General features: G+C 39.2%; 1 protein-coding gene across 3 annotated transcripts in view; it reads left to right on the top strand.

The window, feature by feature from the left end:
* The window catches only part of KLHL3 (kelch like family member 3), a 275,618-nt gene that overhangs the window by 103,646 nt on the left and 150,882 nt on the right, over positions 1-21,090 (top strand). Inside the window, exon 1 of one of the 3 annotated variants that reach the window (XM_032157977.2) lies at positions 7,115-7,136. The exons of the other annotated variants lie outside the window; for them this stretch is intronic. The gene's annotated coding sequence lies outside the window, so the exon portion shown is untranslated. Of the gene's footprint in view, positions 1-7,114; positions 7,137-21,090 lie in introns of those variants that run through there. 3 annotated transcript variants of the gene reach the window in all.

Raw genomic sequence — 21,090 nt, 5'->3', positions numbered from 1 at the left:
GTGAGAGAGGGCATCCTTGTTTTGTGCCGTTTTTCAAAGGGAATGCTTCCAGTTTTTGCCCATTCAGTATGATATTGGCTGTGGGTTTGTCATAAATAGCTCTTATTATTTTGAGACACGTTCCATTGATACCTAGTTTCATATTGAGAGTTTTTAGCATGAAGGGGTGTTGAATTTTGTTGAAGGCTTTTTCTGCATCTATTGAGATAATCATGTGGTTTTTGTCACTGATTCTGTTTATGTGATGGATTACGTTCACTGATTTGTGTATGTTGAACCAGCCTTGCATCCCAGGTATGAAGCTGACTGGATTGTGGTGGATAAGCTTTTTAATGTGCTGCTGGATTTGGTTTGCCAGTAGTTTATTGAGGATTTTCACGTCGATGTTCATCAGGGATATTGGCATGACATTTTCTTTTTTTGTTGTGTCTCTGCCAGGTTTTGGTATCAGGGTGATGCTGGCCATATAAAATGAGTTAGGGAGGATTGTCTCTTTTTCTGTTGTTTGGAATAGTTTCAGAAGGAATGGTACCAGCTCCTCGTTGTTCATCTGGTAGAATTCGGCTGTGAATCCATTTGGTCCTGGACTTTTTTTTGGTTGGTAGGCTATTAATTACTGCCTCAATTTCAGAACTTGTTATTGGTCTATTCAGGGATTCGACTTTTTCCTGGTTTAGACTTGGGAGGGTGTATGTGTCCAGAAATTTATCCATTTCTTCTAGATTTTCTAGTTTATTTGTGTAGAGGTGTTTATAGTATTCTCTGATAGTAGTTTGTATTTCTGTGGGATCAGTAGTGATATCGCCTATATCATTTTTTATTGTGTCTATTTGATTCCTCTCTCTTTTCTTCTTTATTAGCCTGGCTAGCAGTCTATTTTGTTAATCTTTTCAAAAAACCAGCCCCTGGATTCATTGATTTTTTGAAGGGTTTTTCGTGTCTCTATCTCCTTTAGTTCAGCTCTGATCTTAGTTATTTCTTGTCTTCTGCTAGCATTTGAATGTGTTTGCTCTTGCTTTTCTAGTTCTTTTAATTTTGATGTTAGGGTGTTGATTTTAGACCTTTCCTGCTTTCTCTTGTGGGCATATAGTGCTGTAAATTTCCCTCTACACACTGCTTTAAATGTGTCCCAGAGATTCTGGGACATTGTGTCTTTGTTCTCATTGATTTCAAAGAACATCTTTATTCCTTCCTTCATCCTTCCTAACTTCATTCAATTATTCACCCAGTAGTCATTCAGGAGCAAGGTGTTCAGTTTCCATGTGGTTGTGTGGTTTTGAGTGAGTTTCTTAATCCTGAGTTCTAATTTGATTGCACTGTGGTCTGAGAGACTGTTCGTTATGATTTCCATTATTTTGCATTCGCTGAGGAGTGTTTTACTTCCAATTATGTGGTCAATTTTAGAATAAGTGCAATGAGGTGCTGAGAAGAATGTATATTCTGTTGATTTGGGGTGGAGAGTTCTGTAGATGTCTATTAGGTCTGCTTGGTCCAGAGCTGAGTTCAAGTCCTGAATATCCTTGTTAATTTTCTGTCTCGATCTGTCTAATATTGACAATGGGGTCTTACAGTCTCCCACTGTTATTGTGTGGGAGTCTAAGTCTCTTTGTAGGACTCTAAGAACTTGCTTTGTGAATCTGGATGCTCCTGTATTGGGTGCATATATATTTAGGATAGTTAGCTCTTCTTGTTGCATTGATCCCTTTACCGTTATGTAATGCCCTTCTTTGTCTCTTTCGATCTTTGTTAGTTTAAAGTCTGTTTTATCAGAGATTAGAATTGCAACTCCTGCTTTTTTTTCTTTCCATTTGCTTGATAAATATTCCTCCATCCCTTTATTTTGAGCCTATGTGTGTCTTTGCATGTTAGATGAGTCTCCTGAATACAGCACACGAATGGGTCTTGACTCTATCCAATTTGCCAGTCTGTGTCTTTTAATTGGGGCATTTAGCATGTTTACATTTAAGGTTAATATTGTTATGTGTGAATTTGATCTGGTCATTATCATGCTAGCTGGTTATTTTGCCCGTTAGTTGATGCAGTTTCTTCATAGTATAGATGGTCTTTACAATTTGGTATGTTTTTGCAGTGGCTGGTACCAGTTGTTCCTTTCCATGTTTGGTGCTTCCTTCAGGAGCTCTTGTAAGGCAGGCCTGGTAGTGACAAAATATCTCAGCATTTGCTTATCTGTAAAGGATTTCATTTCTCCTTTGCTTATGAAGCTTAGTTTGGCTGGATATGAAATTCTGGGTTGAAAATTCTATTCTTTAAGAATGTTGAATATTGGCCCCCACTCTCTTCCGGCTTGTAGGGTTTCTATAGAGATATCCGCTGTTAGTCTGATGGGCTTCCCTTTGTGGGTAACCCGACCTTTCTCTCTGGCTGCCCTTAACATTTTTTCCTTCATTTCAACCTTGGTGAATCTGACGATTATGTGTCTTGGGGTTGCTCTTCTTGAGGAGTATCTTTGTGGTATTCTGTTTCCTGAATTTGAATGCTGGCCTGTCTTGCTAGGTTGGGGAAATTCTCCTGGATAATATCCTGCAGAGTGTTTTCCAACTTGGTTCCATTCTCCCTGTCACTTTCAGGTACACCAATCAAATGTAGATTTGGTCTTTTCACATAGTCCTGTGTTTCTTGGAGGCTTTGTTTGTTCCTTTTTATTCTTTTTTCTCTAATCTTGTCTTCTCACTTTATTTCATTAAGTTGATCTTTAATCTCTGATATCCTTTCTTCCTTGATTCATTGGGCTGTTGATACTTGTGTAGGCTTCACGAAGTTCTCGGGCTGTGTTTTTCAGCTACATCAGGTAATTTATGTTCTTCTCTAAGTTGTTTATTCTAGTTAGCAATTCCTCTAACCTTTTTTCAAGGTTCTTAGCTTCCTTGCATCAGGTTAGAACATGCTCCTTTAGCTCGGAGGAGTTTATTACCCACCTTCTTCTGTCAATTCGTCAAACTCTTTTCTCCGTCCAGTTTTCTTCCCTTGCTGGTGAGGAGTTGTGATCCTTTGGAGGAGAAGAGTTGTTCTGGTTTTTGGAATTTTCAGCCCTTTTGTGCTGTTTTCCCCCCATCTTTGTGGATTTATCTACCTTTGGTCTTTGATGTTGGTGACCTTCAGATGGGGTCTCTGAATGGACGTGCTTTTCCTTTCTGTTTGTTAATTTTTCTTCTAACAGTCAGGCCCCTCTGCTGCAGGTCTGCTAGAGTTTGCTGGAAGTCCACTCCAGACCTTGTTTGCCTGGGTATCACCAGCAGAGGCTGCAGAACAGCAAAGATTGCTGCCTGTTCTTTCCTCTGGAAGCTTCGTCCCAGAGGGGCACCTGCCAGATGCCAGCCAGAGCTCTCCTGTATGAGGTGTTTGTCGGCCCCTACTGAGAGGTATCTCCTGTTGCGGGAAGTCAGGGACCCCAAACGGAGGGACCGGCTGAAGCCATGGCAGAAGAACGTGGATTGTGAAGATTTTATGGACATTTATTAGTTCCCCAAATTAATACTTTTGTAATTTCTTATGCCTGTCTTTACTGCAATCTCTAAACATAAATTGTAAAGATTTCATGGACGCATCACTTCCCCAATCAATACCCTTGTGATTTCCTATACCTGTCTTTAATCTCTTAATCTTGTCAGTTGAGGGGGATGTATATCGTCTCAGGACCCTGTAATAAGTGCGTTAATTACACAAATTGTACAGCATGTGTGTTTGAGCAATATGAAATGTGGGCACCCTGAAAAAAGAACAGGATAACAGCAGTTGTTCAGAGAATAAGAGAGATAACCTTAAACTCTGACTGCCGGTGAGCCGGGCAGAACAGAGCCATATTTCTCTTCTTTCAAAAGCAAATGGGAGAAATATCGCTGAATTCTTTTTCTCAGCATGGGATATCCCTGAGAAAGAGAATGCACACCTAGGGGTAGGTCTCTGAACTGGCACCCCCAGGACGTACCTGTCTCTTGTGGTTGAGACTGCAGGGGTGAAATAAACTCCAGTCTCCCATAGCGCTCCCAGGCTTATTAGGAAGAGGAAATTCCCACCTAATAAATTTTGGTCAGACCGGTTGATCTCAAAACCCTGTCTCCTGATAAGATGTTACCAATGACAGTGGTGCCCAAAACTTCATTAGCAATTTTAATTTTGCCTCGGTCCTGTGGTCCTGTGATCTCGCTCTGCCTCCACTTGCCTTGTGATATTCTATTACCCTGTTAAGTACTTGATGTCTGTTACCCACACCTATTCGTATACTCCCTCCCCTTTTGAAACTCCCTAATAAAAACTTGCTGGTTTTTGTGGCTTGTGGGGCATCATGGATCCTACCAATGTGTGATGTCTCCCCCGGACGCCCAGCTTTAAAATTTCTCTCTTTTGTACTCTGTCCTTTTATTTCTCAATCCAGCCGACGCTTAGGAAAATAGAAAAGAACCTACGTGATTATCGGGGCAGGTCCCCCGATAATCTCCCAGTCAGGATACACGGGTGTCAGGGACCCATTTGAGGAGGCAGTCTGACCCTTAGCAGAGCTCGAACGCTGTGCTGGGAGGTCCGCTGCTCTCTTCAGAGCCATCAGGCAGGGATGTTTAAGTTTGCTGAAGCTGCGCCCACAGCCACCTCTTCCCCCAGGTGCTCTGTCCCAGGAAGATGCTGGTTTTATCTATAAGTCCCTGACTTGGGGTGCTGCCTTTTTTTCAGAGATGCCCTGCTCAGAGAGGAGAAATCTGGCAGTCTGGCCACAGTGGCCTTGCTGAGCTGCCCGAGACAATTGTTCTTGACTACAAAGATCAATAACAAGAGTGGTACTAGTCAAAGGTTGCACAGGCAGTTGCTGGGCAGATGTCCTCACAGAGGTATTTTTTTGTCTATAAGATTGTGATGGCCTTTGTGCAAGGTTGTGGTTTTTTTCAGAGTCTTTTGTAATAGTTCTTGTTATTAGGCACTGTGCATGAGAACCCTCTTTTCATGGGCTTCCCTGGCTCTTGACAGAGGTTTTAACACATGACTTCATTTGATTCTGACAACTTTCACAGTTCTTGGATACTTCATATATGTTATGCTAGCATAGTTGGTATTTTTGAATTTTTTTATTTTTTGATTCTAATGTGTAGGAATACAACTGATTTTGTAAATTTGTGTCCTCTTACTAAAATGTCTCAGTAATTTAGTAATTTATCCTTACTCTTAAATTTTTCACATTTGTGATCCTATCATCTGCAAATAATGATAGTTTTGTTTCTCTTTCCAATTCCTATTCTTTTTTGTTTTTGTTTTTTTCATATACTTGCCATACTAGGCTGGCTAGGCCCTCTAGTACACTGTTAAATAAAAGTGGTGTTAACAGGCATTATTTAAAGGCAAAGCTTTAAACATCTCACTATACTTGTAGTAAATATTACACTTAATGTCCTCACAGAAGTATTTTTGTGTGTATAAGATTGTGATGGCCTTTGTGCAAGGTTGTGGTTTTTTCAGTCTTTTGTGATAGTTCTTGTTGTCAAGCATTGTGCATCAATATTTATTTATAGTATTTCAGACTAAGAAAATTCTCTTCTTTTTCCAGTTCATTAAGAGTCTTTAAAAAGTATCGAATATTTGTTTTTATCAAATACACTTTCAATCATTGTTAGGTTGTTCATGTTTCTTCTTCTATTCTGTTATTGTAGGTAATAGTATTAATTGATTTTCTTCTCCTAAATCAACTTTGTATTATTTAGACAAACCCGTGTTTTATCCTTTTTAAATGTTATCCCTTTTTATCCTTTTTCTATATTGCTATTTTCTGTGTGCTAATATTTTGTTTAGGAAGTTTGCATTTGTGATTTTTACTCAGCTTACCTGTAAGTTCCCTTTTTCTTAGTGTCCTTAGTGGATTTTTTTTTTGAGATGGAGTCTTGCTCTGTCACCCAGGCTGGAGTGCAGTGATGTGATCTCGGCTCACTGCAACCTCTGCCTTCTGGATTCAAGTGATTCTCCTGCCTCAGCCTCCTGAGTAGCTGGGATTACAGGTGTGTGCCACCACGCCTGGCTAATTTCTGTATTTTTAGTAGAGACAGGGTCTCGCCATATTGGCCAGGCTAGTCTCGAACCCCTGGCCCCAAGTGATTCACCCGCCTTTGCCTCCCAAAGTGCTGAGATTACAGGTGTGAGCCACCACACCGGGCCTCCTTAGTGGATTTTGATATCAGAGTTATGATAGCGTCGTCAAATGAGTTAGAGAAAATACTCCCTTTTTCTATTTTCTGAAAGAGTTTGTATTATTGGTCTCATTTCTCCCTTGAATGTTCATAGAACTTGCTGGTAGAGTCTGGGCCTATAGTTTTCCTTTTGGGAAGATTTTTGGGAAAAATGGAATGCTTGTAGGGTGATTTAGTTACTATTGGCTTCATTTGGTAATTTACAGCAATAAAGAGATGAGCTCAAAAAAGAATTAGCTTATTTGCAAGTAGAAAAGGAATTTAATTATTTAATTTGAAAGGAAATTAAGAGAGCACAGAAATTCAGTACTTGCAGGTCTGGAAGATACAAGTGATTCTCATTTCCAGATGGTAAAAGAGAAAACTGAGAAGGCCTTTGAATATTAAAGTCTGATTAAAAATGCTTAGCTGCTTAAGCAAGAATCCCTTGAGGATGTGACCATACAGTCATTGTTAAAAACCTCTGGATGAGTTAAAGTAGTGTTTATTAAGTCCTTTTAACTTGACAAAATGGTCAAGTAAAAGAAAATAAGAATGCTATCAAACCTGATAGGTTTAAGTATCTAAACTAACCTAAATGAGGGAGAATTGTTTTCAAAAGAATTGTTGGTGTGGCTATTACTACAGGCAGTGGACTAAAACAAAATAAATAAAAAGTCAAGTATGTTTTTGAGAAAGAACTTTACTTCAAAAATACCACAGCCTGGACTAAAATCGTCTATGACTGTTGGCCCCCAATTTCTATAGGAAAGAAGCATAAAGAGAAAGCTGCTCAGTTCCCAAGAAAGGCATATTTTCCAGTGCCTTCTTCAGAACAACCAAGGAGGATAATTGAAAAGGAATGACATCCTGCCAGAGAGAAGACCAAGGGCCAGGGTGAACAATGGGTTGAGGAGCCCATTAGTATTAGTGAAATCAAGAGCTGTTCAAGAAATATTCCCCCTCCCCAAGGTAGGAACTCCTTGTAATCATCTGCCCAGTGAGATTTTAGAATTGCATTTTCCATCCTTCTCTTTTCCAAATGGGAGGGTTTATTGGAATTATTCTGACCCTGTTCCACTATTGTGTATTGTATATGTATTGGGGTGGGTGGAACAAATAACTGTTGTTATAAATTCATAGGTGTCTAGGTGAAAATCAACCTCATCTGGACCTGATGTAGAGATTAAGATATTAGATCTTCGACTTGGAGCTCAAGTCAGTGACTTTATGGAACTTTAAAAGTTTTTTTTCTGGCCGGGCGCGGTGGCTCACGCCTGTAATCCCAGCACTTTGGGAGGCCCAGGCAGGCGGATCACGAGGTCAGGAGATGGAGACCATCTTGGCTAACATGGTGAAACCCCGTCTCTGCTAAAAATACAAAAAATTAGCCGGGCGAGGTGGCAGGCTCCTGTAGTCCCAGCTACTCGGGAGGCTGAGGCAGGAGAACGGCGTGAACCCCGCGGGGCGGAGCCTGCAGTGAGCTGAAATCGCGCCACTGCACTCCAGCCTGGGCAACAGCGAGACTCTGTCTCAAAAAAAAAAAAAAAAAAGTTTTTTTCCTTGGGGAGGAGGTAAGTATATTTGTATGTGAGAGGGTACAGAATCTGACAGAAAATTGAGCAGAGCTAAAGGGAGAATTAGAGAACTAGAGGATAGCTCAGAAGATATTATCCAGAATGCTTTGAAAAGAGACAAAAGGATGGAAACTATGGAAGAGAAATTAGATATATGAAGGAAAAACTAAGAGAATTTATCATTCATTTAGTTGGAGTTACATAAGGAAAGGAGAGCAAGAATGGGGCAGAGGCAGTATTTGAAGATGCAATGGTTGCAAATATTTCAGAATGAATTAAAGAAGCCCAATAACCCCAAGTAGGATAAATAAAAAGAAATCTATCCAAGATACATTCTAGAAACTGCAGCAAATAACAAGCAAAGAGAAAAATATTAGAAACACCAGAGGATAAAAGTAGATTACTTTCAAAAGAGCAACAGTTGTATTATCACTTGGCTGCTTAACAGCAAAAATAGAAGCTAGGCGACATGGACTGGTATCTTAAAAGGGCTGACAAAATAGCTGCCAATCTAGAACTTATACTAAACAAAAAATATCTCTCAAGAATGAGGGCAAAAGAGACATTTTTCAGATAAACAAAAGCTGAGAGAATTCATCCCTAGCTCATCACAGGGAATTCTAAAGGATGCATACTTCAGACAGAAGCAAAGTGATCCCAGAGGCAAGATCTGAGATCCAAGAAGAAAAGAAGAGCAGAGAAAGTGGAAAACATGTGGACAAACCTAAACAAAGACCTATTGTATAAAACAGTGACAATAATGTCCTGGTAGGTGTAAAAAATTAAAATGCACAGCACAACAACAATGTAATCCAAGAGGGGGAGAAATGGATTTTAAATGATCCTTGTGTCATCTAGGATCAGAATAAAGATGTTTAGTAATTTCGGTTTTGATAAATATGCATGTGGTAATTCCTAATATAACTACTAAAAGAATAAAAACAGTATATTATTTCAAAACCAATAGATGAAGGAAAAGAGATGATAAAATATTCATTCTTTACAAGTTGAGAATTAGGGACCCAACAAGGAGGATGTTAGGTTTTCTGGATTTAGCAACCGGGTGGGGATACTATTCCTAATTGATTTGGGAACAGGAAAAAGCGAAAGTGTGGAAGGAAGATACTGAGTTATGTTTGGGACAGGTTGAATTTGAGGTGCTTGAGGGACAGCCATTAAGTTTCCTCTTGGAACTAGGGCAGCAAGTTTTCTTTTTAAAACCATTTTTGGTACCTTTTTGAGCTAAAGTGATTCTTAGCTCTTTCTGGATTTATGAATTTGCCTAACAATTCTGCGCTCCATTAGGCTGTGCTTTACTGATGTGCATTTTTAACAGGTTTCCCAACAATAAGTTAGGGGAAAATTGTGAACTTGATGTCTCTGGAAGCCTTTAAAAATAAGATGCTTTTCTATTTTAAAAGATTTAGGTTTGCCTTCCTTCCAGAGGGCTGGACTTCTCCAGATGCAGTCTTTCTTTTGATATTTAGGAATTTATTCTCTGCTCTTCTCTGCCATCTGGTGGCAGATGAATGGAACACTGCATTTGGAAGGAAAAGAGGGAATTTGAGCTTTTTATTATAATTTATTTATTTAGGAGAGACAAGTGCAGATTTTTAAATATGCACATATTGCATAGTGGTGAAGTCTAGGCATTTAGTGCACCCATCACCGGCATAGTGAACATTGTACCAAACAGGTAATTTTTCAACCCTCACCCCCCTTTCACCTTCCCACATTTTGTAGTTTCCAATAGAAATTCCAGCTATTTAAAAATATGTAACTTGATGAAGAGAAGCAACATATGGTTGTGTGTGTTTGTGAATCCAAACTTTGAAACCATCAAATCACAGCAGTAGTTTTAGGGCACAGAAATTGTCTGTCTGTGGTATTTTCTTTATTCTTTACTCACTCTTCTCTTACCTTCATTGCCCTGCCTTACCATCTGGTATTTCTTTTCTTTTCTTTCTTTTTTTCTTTTCTTTTCTTTTTATTTTTTATTTTTTTGATAGAGTCTCGCTCTGTTGCCCAGGCTGGAGTGCAGCAGTGCGACCTTGGCTCACTGCAACCTCTGCCTCCAGGGTTCAAGTGATTCTCATGCCTCAGCTGCCCAAGTAGAAACCATCCAATGGTTCCAAGTGGATTACAGGCACACAACACCACGACTGACTGATTTTTTCTTTTTTTTTTTTTTTTTTGTAGAGGCAGGGTTTCACTATGTTGACCAGGCTGGTCTTGAACTCCTGACCTCAGGTGATCTGCCCACCTCGGCCTCCCAAATGCTGGGATTACAGGGGTGAGCCACCATGCCCAGCCCCATCTGGCATTTCTAACCTTATATATAGGGCTAAGTAAACTGAGTCATCAAAGTTAAAATTGTCCTTCAGCACTTTGGGAGGGCCAGGCGGGAGGATCATGAGGTCAGGAGATCGAGACCATCTTGGCTAACACGGTGAAACCCCGTCTTTACTAAAAATATAAAAAATTAGCCTGGTGTGATGGCGCGCGCCTGTAGTCCCAGCTACTCGGGAGGCTGAGGCAGGAGAATGGCGTGAACCTGGGAGGCGGAGCTTGCAGTGAGCCGAGATTGTGCCACTGCACTCCAACCTGGAGAACAGAGGGAGACTCTGTTTAAGAAAAAAAAAAAAATCGTCCCTCAGCACTTCTTTTACTTAAACCAGTGTTGACTTTATGACCTTTTACGAATGTGTGGTCTTCTTTAGCTCTCAAAGATGTTGGTGTCCTAATCTGCAGAACCTATGAATATGTTACCTTACATGGCAAAAAGTACTTTGTAGATGTGATTAAGGTTAGGGACCTTGAATGGAGAGAATATTTGGGATTCTCTGAGTGGGGATAATATAAACATATAATCTCTCTCCTGGTTGTAGAGGGGGGTTGGGGGTGGGGAGAGAAGGATGGCAGGGGGAGAGAGGGATGGAAGAAGAGAGGGATAGAAGGAGGAAAGGAGGGGGAGAGGGAAAAGAAAGAGAGAGAGAGAGAGAGAGAGAGATAGAGACAGACGCATGGAAGAAAAGCAAAAGAAATCTGAAGTATGAAAGGAACCATTGTTGACTTTGAAGATCGAGAAAGGGGGCCATGAGCCAAGGAAGGTGGGTGTCCTCTAGAAAGACACAGATTCTCCCCGAGAGCCTTCAGAAGGGAATGCAGCCCTGCTGAAATTTTAATTTTACCCACTGAAGCCTGTGTCAGACTTCTGACCTATAGAACTGTAAAATAATAAATGATCTTGTTTTAATTTACCAGTTTTGTGATGATTTGTTATGGCAACGATAGAAAACTGATACAAAGCTCTACCTTGTGTTAATGAGTCCGCAACCTCCACTGGGAGAAGTGCAGAGCTAGCTTGAGTTTGGGCCAGTGGCAAACTTAGGGAACTTGAGGTAGAGAGATAATAAACTAGTTTCTTTGGCAAATTTAATATTTCTTCTTTGCGGATTATATTGTGACCATCAAGGCCTGTCTACCCTATTATTTTACCCTCCATTTTTTTCTAGGTTACGTAGCTGCCTTTTTCCATTTTTCCTTGCCTAAATGCAGGAGTTTGTGATTATTTTACAAATATTGATTGAATGCCTATCACATACAGGGTTATTCATGGTCCCTTACATGGAAAGATTAATAATTTAGTGGGGACAAATAACAACAAACATTAAATAATGTTTGTTTCCCCACAAGTTATCATTTAGTGGGGAAAACAGAGAAGTAACAAAAACAAACATTTTCTCTCTAGCATTATCAGTTTATCCATCTGTATTGCTTCATTCTCATCCCATCTTAGAAAAACAAACTCTGTATTTATTCCTTATGCCTCTGTAATCAGTACCCCATTTCTCTGCAATTATAACAAAACTTTAATTCCACTTCCTCAGTTCTCATTCCCTCTTAGCCTACCCTGATTACCTTTCTCCATCACTGCACTAAACATTTGTTTGCCAAGGTCACTAATGACCTCTATGCTACCCAATCTAGTGGTCTCTATTCTAATCAGCTCATCTCTCAGCAGTATTTGTTCTAGGTGATCCCTCCCTTATTTTTTTAAACAGCTTTATTGAGATAATTTACATACCATACAATTCACCTGTTTAAACTGTATAGTTCAATGTTTTTAGTTTATTCACAGGGTTGTGCAACCATCACTACAATCTAATTTTAGAACATTTTTGTCCTCCCTAAATGGAACTCTGTGCCCATTAACCATCACTCCTCATTTCTCCCTGCTTTTCTTCCCCTAGCCCCATGCAACCATTAATCTACTTTCTGTTTCCATTGATTTGCCTATTCTGGACATTACATGTAAATGGAATCATAAAATATGTGATCTTTTGTGACTAGCTTCTTTCAGTTTGTGTGATGTATTCAAGGTTCACCCATGCTGTACCATGTATTAATACTTTATTCCTTTTTATTGCCAAATGATATTCCATATCTATTAGTTGATAGGCATTTGGGTTATTTCCACTTTTTGGCTATTATGAATAATGCTGCTATGAACATTTGCATACATATTTGTATGGGAACATGTCTTTTCATTTTTCTTGGCTATATATCTAGGAGTGAGGTTGCTAGGTCATATGGTAACTGAATGTTTGAGGAACTACCAAACTGTTTTCCACAGTGGCCGCACAACTATTCACAATAGCAAAGACATGGAATCGACCTAGATGCCCATCAGTGGTGGACTGGATAAAGAAAATGTGGTGTATATACACCATGAAATACTATGCAGCCATAAAAAAAGAACAAAATCATGTCCTTTGCAACAACATGGATGCAGCTGGAGGCCATTATCCTACGCAAATTAGGCAGATACAGAAAACCAAATGCTGTATGTTCTCCCTTATAAGTGGGACCTAAACTTTAAGTACGAATGAACACAAAGATGGGGCCTACTTGAGTGAGGAGAGTGGAAGGAGGGTGAAGGTTAAAAACCACCTATCTAGTACTGTGCTCACTTAGCTGGGTGATGAAATTATTTGTACACTGTACCTCAGCGACAGGCAGTTTACCCATGTAACAAACCTGCATCTACACCTTGAACCTAAAATAAAAGTGGAAAAAGTAAAAACAAAAAAACAAAAACCCCAAGTGGCCATACCATTTTTACATTGTCACCAAGCAATGTATGAGTGTTCCAGTTTCCCCACGTCTTCACTAACACTTGTTATTGTCTACCTTTTTTATTATGGCCATCCTCTCCCTCATTACTGAAATACTTTCTTGCCTTGGCTTCCAAGATGTTACATTTGCCTGGTTTTTCTCCTACCTCACTTGTTGCTTTTTCTCATTCTTATCTGTATGTTTACCTCATCTTCCTCTTCTTTCTCCTCCTCATTCTTTTCTTCCACCAAACTTCTAAATGTCGGACTGCCCCAGGATTCTGTCTGGAAACATCTTTCTATCTACACACTCTTACTATGTGATCTTATCTCATGTCTTTAAATACTACATGAAAATTACTTCCAAATTCATATTTTTAGCCTGAACCCTGATATCCAACTGTTTACTTAACAACTCTACCTAGATGGTCTAGTAGGGATTTCAGATTTAACATATCCAATACAGAATTCGTGGTTTTCAACCACAGACCTGCCTCCTCTCTGTCTTCCAAATTTTGGTAAATGGAATTGCTATATACCCAGTTGCACAAGTGAGAAGGCTGTGAGCCATTCTCGATTACTCTTTCTCTTATGCCCTATGTCAAGTCCATCAGGAAATACCTTTTGACCCTGCTACCCTAATGTCTTTCAGAGTCTCACTGTGTCACCCAGGCTGGAGTGCAGTGGTGTGATCTTGGCTCACTGCAACCTCCACATCCTGGGTTCAAGTGATTCCTGCTTTAGCCTCCTGAGTAGCTGGGACTACAGGCACGTGCCACCACACCTGACTAATTTTTGTATTTTTTTTCCACCATGTTGGCCAGCCAGGCTGGTCTCGAACTCCTGACCTCATGTGGTCCGCCTGCCTTGGCCTCCCAAAGTGCTGGGATTACAGGTATGAGTCACCACACCCGGCCTCCAGTGTATTTGAATTCATTCACTTCTTTTTCTGTTTTCTACTGCCAGCCTAGTCCCAGCCATCATTATCTCCTCCTTGAACTGCTGTGGTAGACTCCTACTGATTCCCCTGCTCTCTATTCTACAGTCCAGAATTCGTATAGCAGCCAGTCATCTTTTAAATTTTAAGACATCACATCATTGGAGATGCTTTCATTTTCCAATGAAAGAAAAGGAAGAGGTATTAGATTTTTTAAGTGAAATTTCAGTTGTGGCTTGTTTTAAAATGGTTATAAAAACTGTTTTAAATTTTCAACCACTTATCATGAATACAGCTTCTTGTGGATGGTGAATATAAAAAATGGAAAAGACTACCATTTTTTTTTTTTTTTGAGATGGAGTCTTTGCTCTGTCACCCAGGCTGGAGTGCAGTGGCGCAATCTCGGCTCACTGCAAGCTCCGCCTCCCGGGTTCACGCCATTCTCCTGCCTCAGCCTCTCCGAGTAGCTGGGACTACAGGCGTCCGCCACCACGCCCGGCTAATTTTTTGTATTTTTAGTAGAGACGGGGTTTCATCGTGGTCTCGATCTCCTGACCTCGTGATCCGCCCGCCTCGGCCTCCCAAAGTGCTGGGATTACAAGCGTGAGCCACCGCTCCCGGCTGGAAAAGACTATCATTAAAAAATCTTGATTAGGAATTGTATATGGCCATTTCAAGTAAAAAACCTGTCCTTTTCTTTCTTTTCCCTTCTTTTCTTTCCTACTTTCATTTTTTTCTAAATAATTCAATCAAAAACCCATTAGGTAGGGCTGAGCAAGATAGACGTATGCATTGGATGGTGCTGGGGGCAGCCTGGCATAGGGTATCAGAACCCATGTGGAGTGGGAACGGGTCTGTGAGGGGGAGGGTTGTAACAGCCCATGTGGTGGTTGGAACTTGAGCGAGGTGAGGAGGTTTTCTACCTAGGAGGGTGGTGACAGCAGAAACCTGGCACAGGGTGTTGGGGCTTGAATGAGGTGAGGAAGGCACCTAGGTTTTGGGATGGATTTCATAGCTCAGTGATAAATGTTAGAGCCTAAGTGGGGTGAGGAAGATACTTGCTGGCTTGGCACCATGTGTCGGAGCTTGATTGGGGCGGAGAGGGAATCTCTGCAGAGGGATGGTGGTGGCCTGGCATGGGGCATTGAGGCCCAGTAAGGTGGAGAAGGCACCTACATAGGAGAGGCCTGTGACAGCAGTGATGGGCCAGTGCAGTGTATGAGAGTGAGCAGGGCGAGTAGGCCATCTTTGTGAAGGGGTGGTAGCAGGAAGGGAAATTGATTATACATAGGCAAGATTGAGCCAATAAGTAAATATATTGAGGAAAATGGGAGCCAAGTTTTCCACTGTCAGAGAAGAGAGTTATAAATATGCAAAAGAAAAAAAACTGGAATAAACTTTGTGGTATTGGATTGGAATTGAGGTACTGGTGTGAACTCATGGTTAGATAGATTGATGTAGAAATAAATATAGATGTAAATGTGTGAATTACATACATTAATGTATGTGTATACATAATGTGCCATGGGTATGTACATATACATATATCCCCTAGCTCTTGTCTTCGGGCAGCAACCCCCCAACAGCAATGTGCCATATCTAGTGCCAATATCTTGATTTCTAAGTATCATTCTCCACTAAAAGGAACCAAGATTTCTTGAAATCGCTGATTCCAGGATAGGGCAGGAAAAGTCCAAGATAAGCCTAAAATATCTTGTCAGGCCAGAAAGTAAAACGTGCTCAAAGAATTATGGGGACATGTCAAAAGAACACAGAAGTCAGTTTGAATGAATTCCCAGTGGCCAAATCTGACATACTTTGGGTGCCAAAATAAATAATAGTAGTAGAAGATTACAACCCATGGAATAAAAACAAGAATTCGTAAGTCCATATGAATATAAATAAATGAATAAATAATTGGAGAGAAGAGATCTAGTAAGCGTAGATGTAATGCTTGAGTATGAAATTCACCATTTATAAATGATCATAGATTTATAAATGATCATAGATTCAGCCAAGAATCATAATAAATATTAAAAATTAGTGGATGGAAGTTTGATAAGGAAAGGGATATTATGTAGTTTCAAAATACCTCCACACAAATTTAGTACTTACAAATCGGAACAAAAGCAACTTCAGAGTGGAAAATCTGGCAGACACTGCCTTAATTGAGTGATTAAAATTAACAGTAATGGGACAAAAAGAAATCATGTACTACCTGATAGGTTGCCTTATCACTTCTGGGACTTTCCTGTCAAAATATATAATCTTAGTCTAATTATGAGGAAGTATTAGACAAATTCAAATTGAGGTACATTGTACAAAGTAACTAGCCTGTAAGTCTGCAATCTTCCAAAGAGTCAGGAGTCAAAGAGTCAAAGTCTTCAAAAGAGTCAAAGTTAAGGAGACTTAAGAGGCATAACAACCAAAAGCAGAGTGTGATTCTGGACGAGATCCATTCACATTATTCGGACAGTTGTCAAAACTTGAATGGGGATTGTGGATTAGTTGGTAGTGATGGATCAATGTTAATTTCCTAATTGGGATGGTTATATTGTGGTTACGTAGGAGAATGTCCTTGTTCACAGCAATTATACCCTAAGGTCTTAGTGGTGGGTCCTGGGGCATCATGTTGGCAATTTACTCTCTACTGTTTCAGGAAAAATGTTATTTGCACTATTATTGTTGCAACTCTATTGTAGGTTTGGAATTATTTCAAATTACAAAGAAAAAAGAATTTTTAAATTAGTAAGCTAAAGGTTTTCATTAAAATATCATCTTATTAAATATTTTAAGTACATCTAAATATCTTAAATATAAATAATATTTGTTATCTTAAATATTAAATATCTTCTGTATTGAAATTTTTTTAGCAAGTCTCTTGCAGATAACATCACATTCTTTCCACTTTACACCTGTGTATTATATAATTTTTTTTTCTGTGTGCACCGTGACATTAAAAAGGCTGTGGAACATTAATTTAGACAAAGGGTGCCATATGTGCAAAGGCCTGGAGCTCAGAGAGCATGTCTTTTAGGAGAATTGCAATCAGTTAAGCATGTCTGGAAAGTGGAATTGGTGGTGGGGTGGTTGTCAAGGGAAAAGACATCTATCAACCTCAGCTGGATGGTGGTGCCATTCATTGATCTAGGGGATCACACTGATAATTCAGTTCTATGGCCCTAAAACTGATAGCACAACATTAGTGAGGGTGTACCCCAACTAGTAAAGCAACCATTTGTCTAGAAACTTTTCCCAAGCTGCTTCCTGACCTCAGAGTTCAAACAAAAATTGCCCTAAACTTGTGCCTCTAGGAGGGAGACCTCAGAAATGTAAAGAGTGATAGAAAAGGTGGCTGGGCTCTGTCGTGTCTATTATACTATCAAGTAATTTAGCAAAAATGCCACATTACAATAGACAGATGTGATAGGATAATTGTTTAATGCTCAATAGAATATGGCTTTAATTGTTGATAATAAAAATAATATATGTCCATTATAGAAAATGCATCAAAGTAAAAGAAGAAAATTTGCAACAACAGTCATCCATAAATCTACCACCTGGATAGAGTCACTGAACCATTATGGCATATTTTCTGACAGTGCTATATAATATGTTTCTTTGTTATGAAGATTTTCAAACATACGAAAGTTAAAACGTAAATACAATGAGTACCCATATGCCTTCCTCCTAGAGTCAATAATTATATATACTTTGTCATATTTGCCTAATCTCGTGTGTGTGTGTGTGTGTGTGTGTGTATGTGTATGGTGGTGTGTGTGTAGATTTTTCTGTTAATACCCTGTGTTGTTCAATGTTCTTTTTTAAATCTCTGCTGATTATTTTTTTAATTTTAATTTTTTGTGGGTACATAGGTGTATATATTTGTGGGATACATGAGATATATTGATACAAGCATGCAATGGATAATAATCACCTCAGGGTAAATGGGGTGTCTGTCACCTCAAGCATTTATTCTTTGTGTTAGAAACAATCCAGTTACACTTTTTTAGTTATTTTAAAATGTACAATTAAATTATTATTGACTATAGTCACCCTGTTATGCTATCAAATACTAGCTTTTACTTATTCTAACTCTTTTTGTATCCATTAGCCGTCTTACTTATTTTTTAGATGGAGTCTTGCTCTGTTCTTGCAGGCTGGAGTGCAGTGGTGCAGTCTCGGCTCCAGACATGCTTAACTGCTTGCAACCTCTGCCTCCCGGGTTGAAGCGATTCTCATGCCTCAGCCTCCCAAGCAGCTGGGATTTACAGGCACCTGCCACCACACCCAGATAAGTTTTGTATTTTTAGTAGAGTCAGGTTTCACCATGTTGGTCAGGTTGGTCTTGAATTACTGACCTCAGGCGATCTGCCCTCCTTGGCCTCCCAAAGTGCTGGGATTACAGGCGTGAGCCATCATGCCCGGCCCCTTTAGCCATCTTCACTGCCTCCCCGCCAGTACCTTTCTCAGGCTCTGGTAACCATTCATTTACTCTCTATCTCCATGAATTCAAATGTTTTAATTTTTACCTCCTACAAATAAGTGAGAACATCCCAAGTTTGTCTTTCTATGTCTGGCTTATTTCACTTAACATAATGACCTCCAGTTCAATCCATGTTGTTGCAAATGACAGGATCTCATTCTTTTTTATGGATGAATTTTCTGTATCCATTCATCGGTCGATGGACACTTAAGTTGCTTCCACGTCTTGGCTGTTGTGGAGAGTGCTGTAATAAACATGGTAGTGCAGATGTCTCTTTGAATACTGATTTTCTTTCTTTTGGTTTATACCTAATAGTGATATTGCTAGATCGTATGGTAGCTTTATTTTTAGTTTTTTGAAGAACCTCCATAGTGGTCATACTGATTCACATTTCTACCCACAGTGTACAAAGATTCCCTGTACTCCACATCCTTGCCAACATTTGTTATTGCCTGTCTTTTGGATAAAAGCCATCTTAAATGGGGTGAGTTATCTCATTGTAGTTTTGATTTGCATTCCTCTGATGATCACGGATGTTAAGCACCTTTTCATATACCTGTTTGTCATTTTTATGTCTTCTTTTGAGAAATGTCTGTTCAGATCTTTTGTCCATTTATTAATTGGATTATTAGATTTTTTCCTATAGAGCTGTTTGAGCTCCTTATATATTCTAGTTATTAATCTCTTGTCAGATGAGTAGTTTGTAAATATTTTTTCCCATTCTCTGTGTTGTCTCTTCACTTTGTTGATTGTTTCCTTTGCTGTGCAGAAGCTTTTTAACTTGATGTGATCCCATTTGACCATTTTCACTTTGTTCACCTGTGCTTGTGGGGTATTACTGAAGAAATCTTTGCCCACTCCAATGTCCTGGAGAGTTTTCACAATGTTTTCTTTCAGTAGTTTCATAGTTTGAAGTCTTAGATTTAAATCTTTAATCCATTTTGATTTGATTTTTGTATATGGTGAGAGATAGGGGTCTAGTTTCATTCTAGAAAACTGCATATGGATATCCAGTTTTCCCAGCACCATTTGTTGAATACTCTGTCCTTTCCCCAATGTGTGTTCCTGGTATCTTTGTTGAAAATGAATTCACTGTAGATGTATGGATTTGGTTTTGGCTTCTTTTTTCTGCTCCATTGGTCTATGTGTCTGTTTTTATGCCAGTACCATGCTGTTTTGGTTACTTTGACTCTGTAGTATTTGAAGTCAGGTAATGCAATTCCTCCAGGTTTGTTCTTTTTGCTCAGAGTAGTTTTGGCTATTCTGTTTTTTTTTGTGGTTCCATTTAAATTTTAGGATTATATTTCCTATTTCTGTGAGGAATGTCATTGTCTTTCTCAGGGCTGTTCCTTGCTGAGAAAAAGAATTCAGCGATATTTCTCCTATTCACTTTTGAAAGAAGAGAAATATGGCTCTGTTCCACCCAGCTCTCAGGCAGCCAGACCTAATGGTTATCTCCCTTGTTCCCTGAACATTGCTGTTATCTTATTCTTTTTTCAAGGTATCCAGATTTCATATCGTTTAAACACACATGCTTTACGAACAATTTGTGTAGTTAACGCAATCGTCACAGGGTCGTGAGGCGACATACATCCTCAGTTTATGAAGATGATGGGATTAAGAGATTAAAGTAAAGACAGGCATAGGAAATCACAAGAGTATTGACTGGGGAAGTGATAAATGTCCATGAAATCTTCACAATTTATGTTCAGAGACTGCATAAAGACAGGCGTAAGAAATTATAAAAGTATTAATTTGGGGAACTAATAAATGTCCATGAAATCTTCACAATTTATGTTCTTCTGCCATGGCTTCAGCTGGTCCCTCTGTTCAGGGTTCGTGACTTCCCGCAACAGTATTCAATATAGTAGTGAGCATCCTTGTTGTGTTCCAGATCTTAGAGGAAAGATTTTCAGTTTTTCCCCATTAAGTATGCTACTAGCTGTTGGTCTATTGTATGTGGGTTTTATTACGTTGAGGTACACATTGTTAGGTTATTTATTTGAAGTTTTTCTTCTTTGATACAGACACTTGTAGCCATAAAATTCCCTCTTAGTACTGCTTTCACTGTCACCCATAGGTTTTGGTATGTTGTGTTTCCATTATCATTTGTTTCAAGAAATTTTTCAATTTTTTTTCTAACTTTCTTCACTGACCACTGGTCATTCAGGAGCATATTGTTTAATTTCCATGTGTTTGTCTAGTTTCCAAATGCCTCTTGTTATTGACTTTTAGTGTTATTCCATTGTAGTCAGAGAAGATGCTTGGTATTGTTTCAATTTTTTTGAATGCAGACTTAATCTGCACTACAGACCAAATGGACCTAAGAAATATTTATGGAACATTTCATCCAACGGCTGCAGAATATACATTCTTCTCATCAACATGTGGATTATTCTCAAGGACAGACCATATGTTAGGTCACAAAAACAAGTCTTAAAACATTCAAAAAAAGTGGAAAATATACCAAGCATCTTCTCTGACTACAATGGAGTAACACAAAAAGTCAATAATCATCACACTGATGGTTTTAATCATAAAGGGATGCTGAATTTTGTCAAATGTTATTCTGTGTCTATTGAGATGGTCATATGATTTTCGTTTTCTTTTTCTTTCTTCTTCTCCTTTCTTTCTTTTCTTTTCTCTTTTCTTTTCTCCTTCCTTCCTTCCTTCCTTCCTTCCTTCCTTCCTTCCTTCCTTCCTTCCTTCCTCCTTCCTTCCTTCTTCTATTTTTTTTTTTTTTTTATGGAGTTTCGCATTTGTTGCCCAGGCTGTAATACAGTGGTGCAATCTTGACTTACTGCAACCT

Source organism: Hylobates moloch, unplaced genomic scaffold (genome assembly GCF_009828535.3).
Source record: "Hylobates moloch isolate HMO894 unplaced genomic scaffold, HMol_V3 SCAFFOLD_6, whole genome shotgun sequence".
Classification (NCBI taxonomy): Eukaryota; Metazoa; Chordata; class Mammalia; order Primates; family Hylobatidae; genus Hylobates; species Hylobates moloch.
The sequence above is the reverse complement of the archived record's forward strand: the minus strand, read 5'-3'. Positions and strand labels throughout refer to the sequence as shown.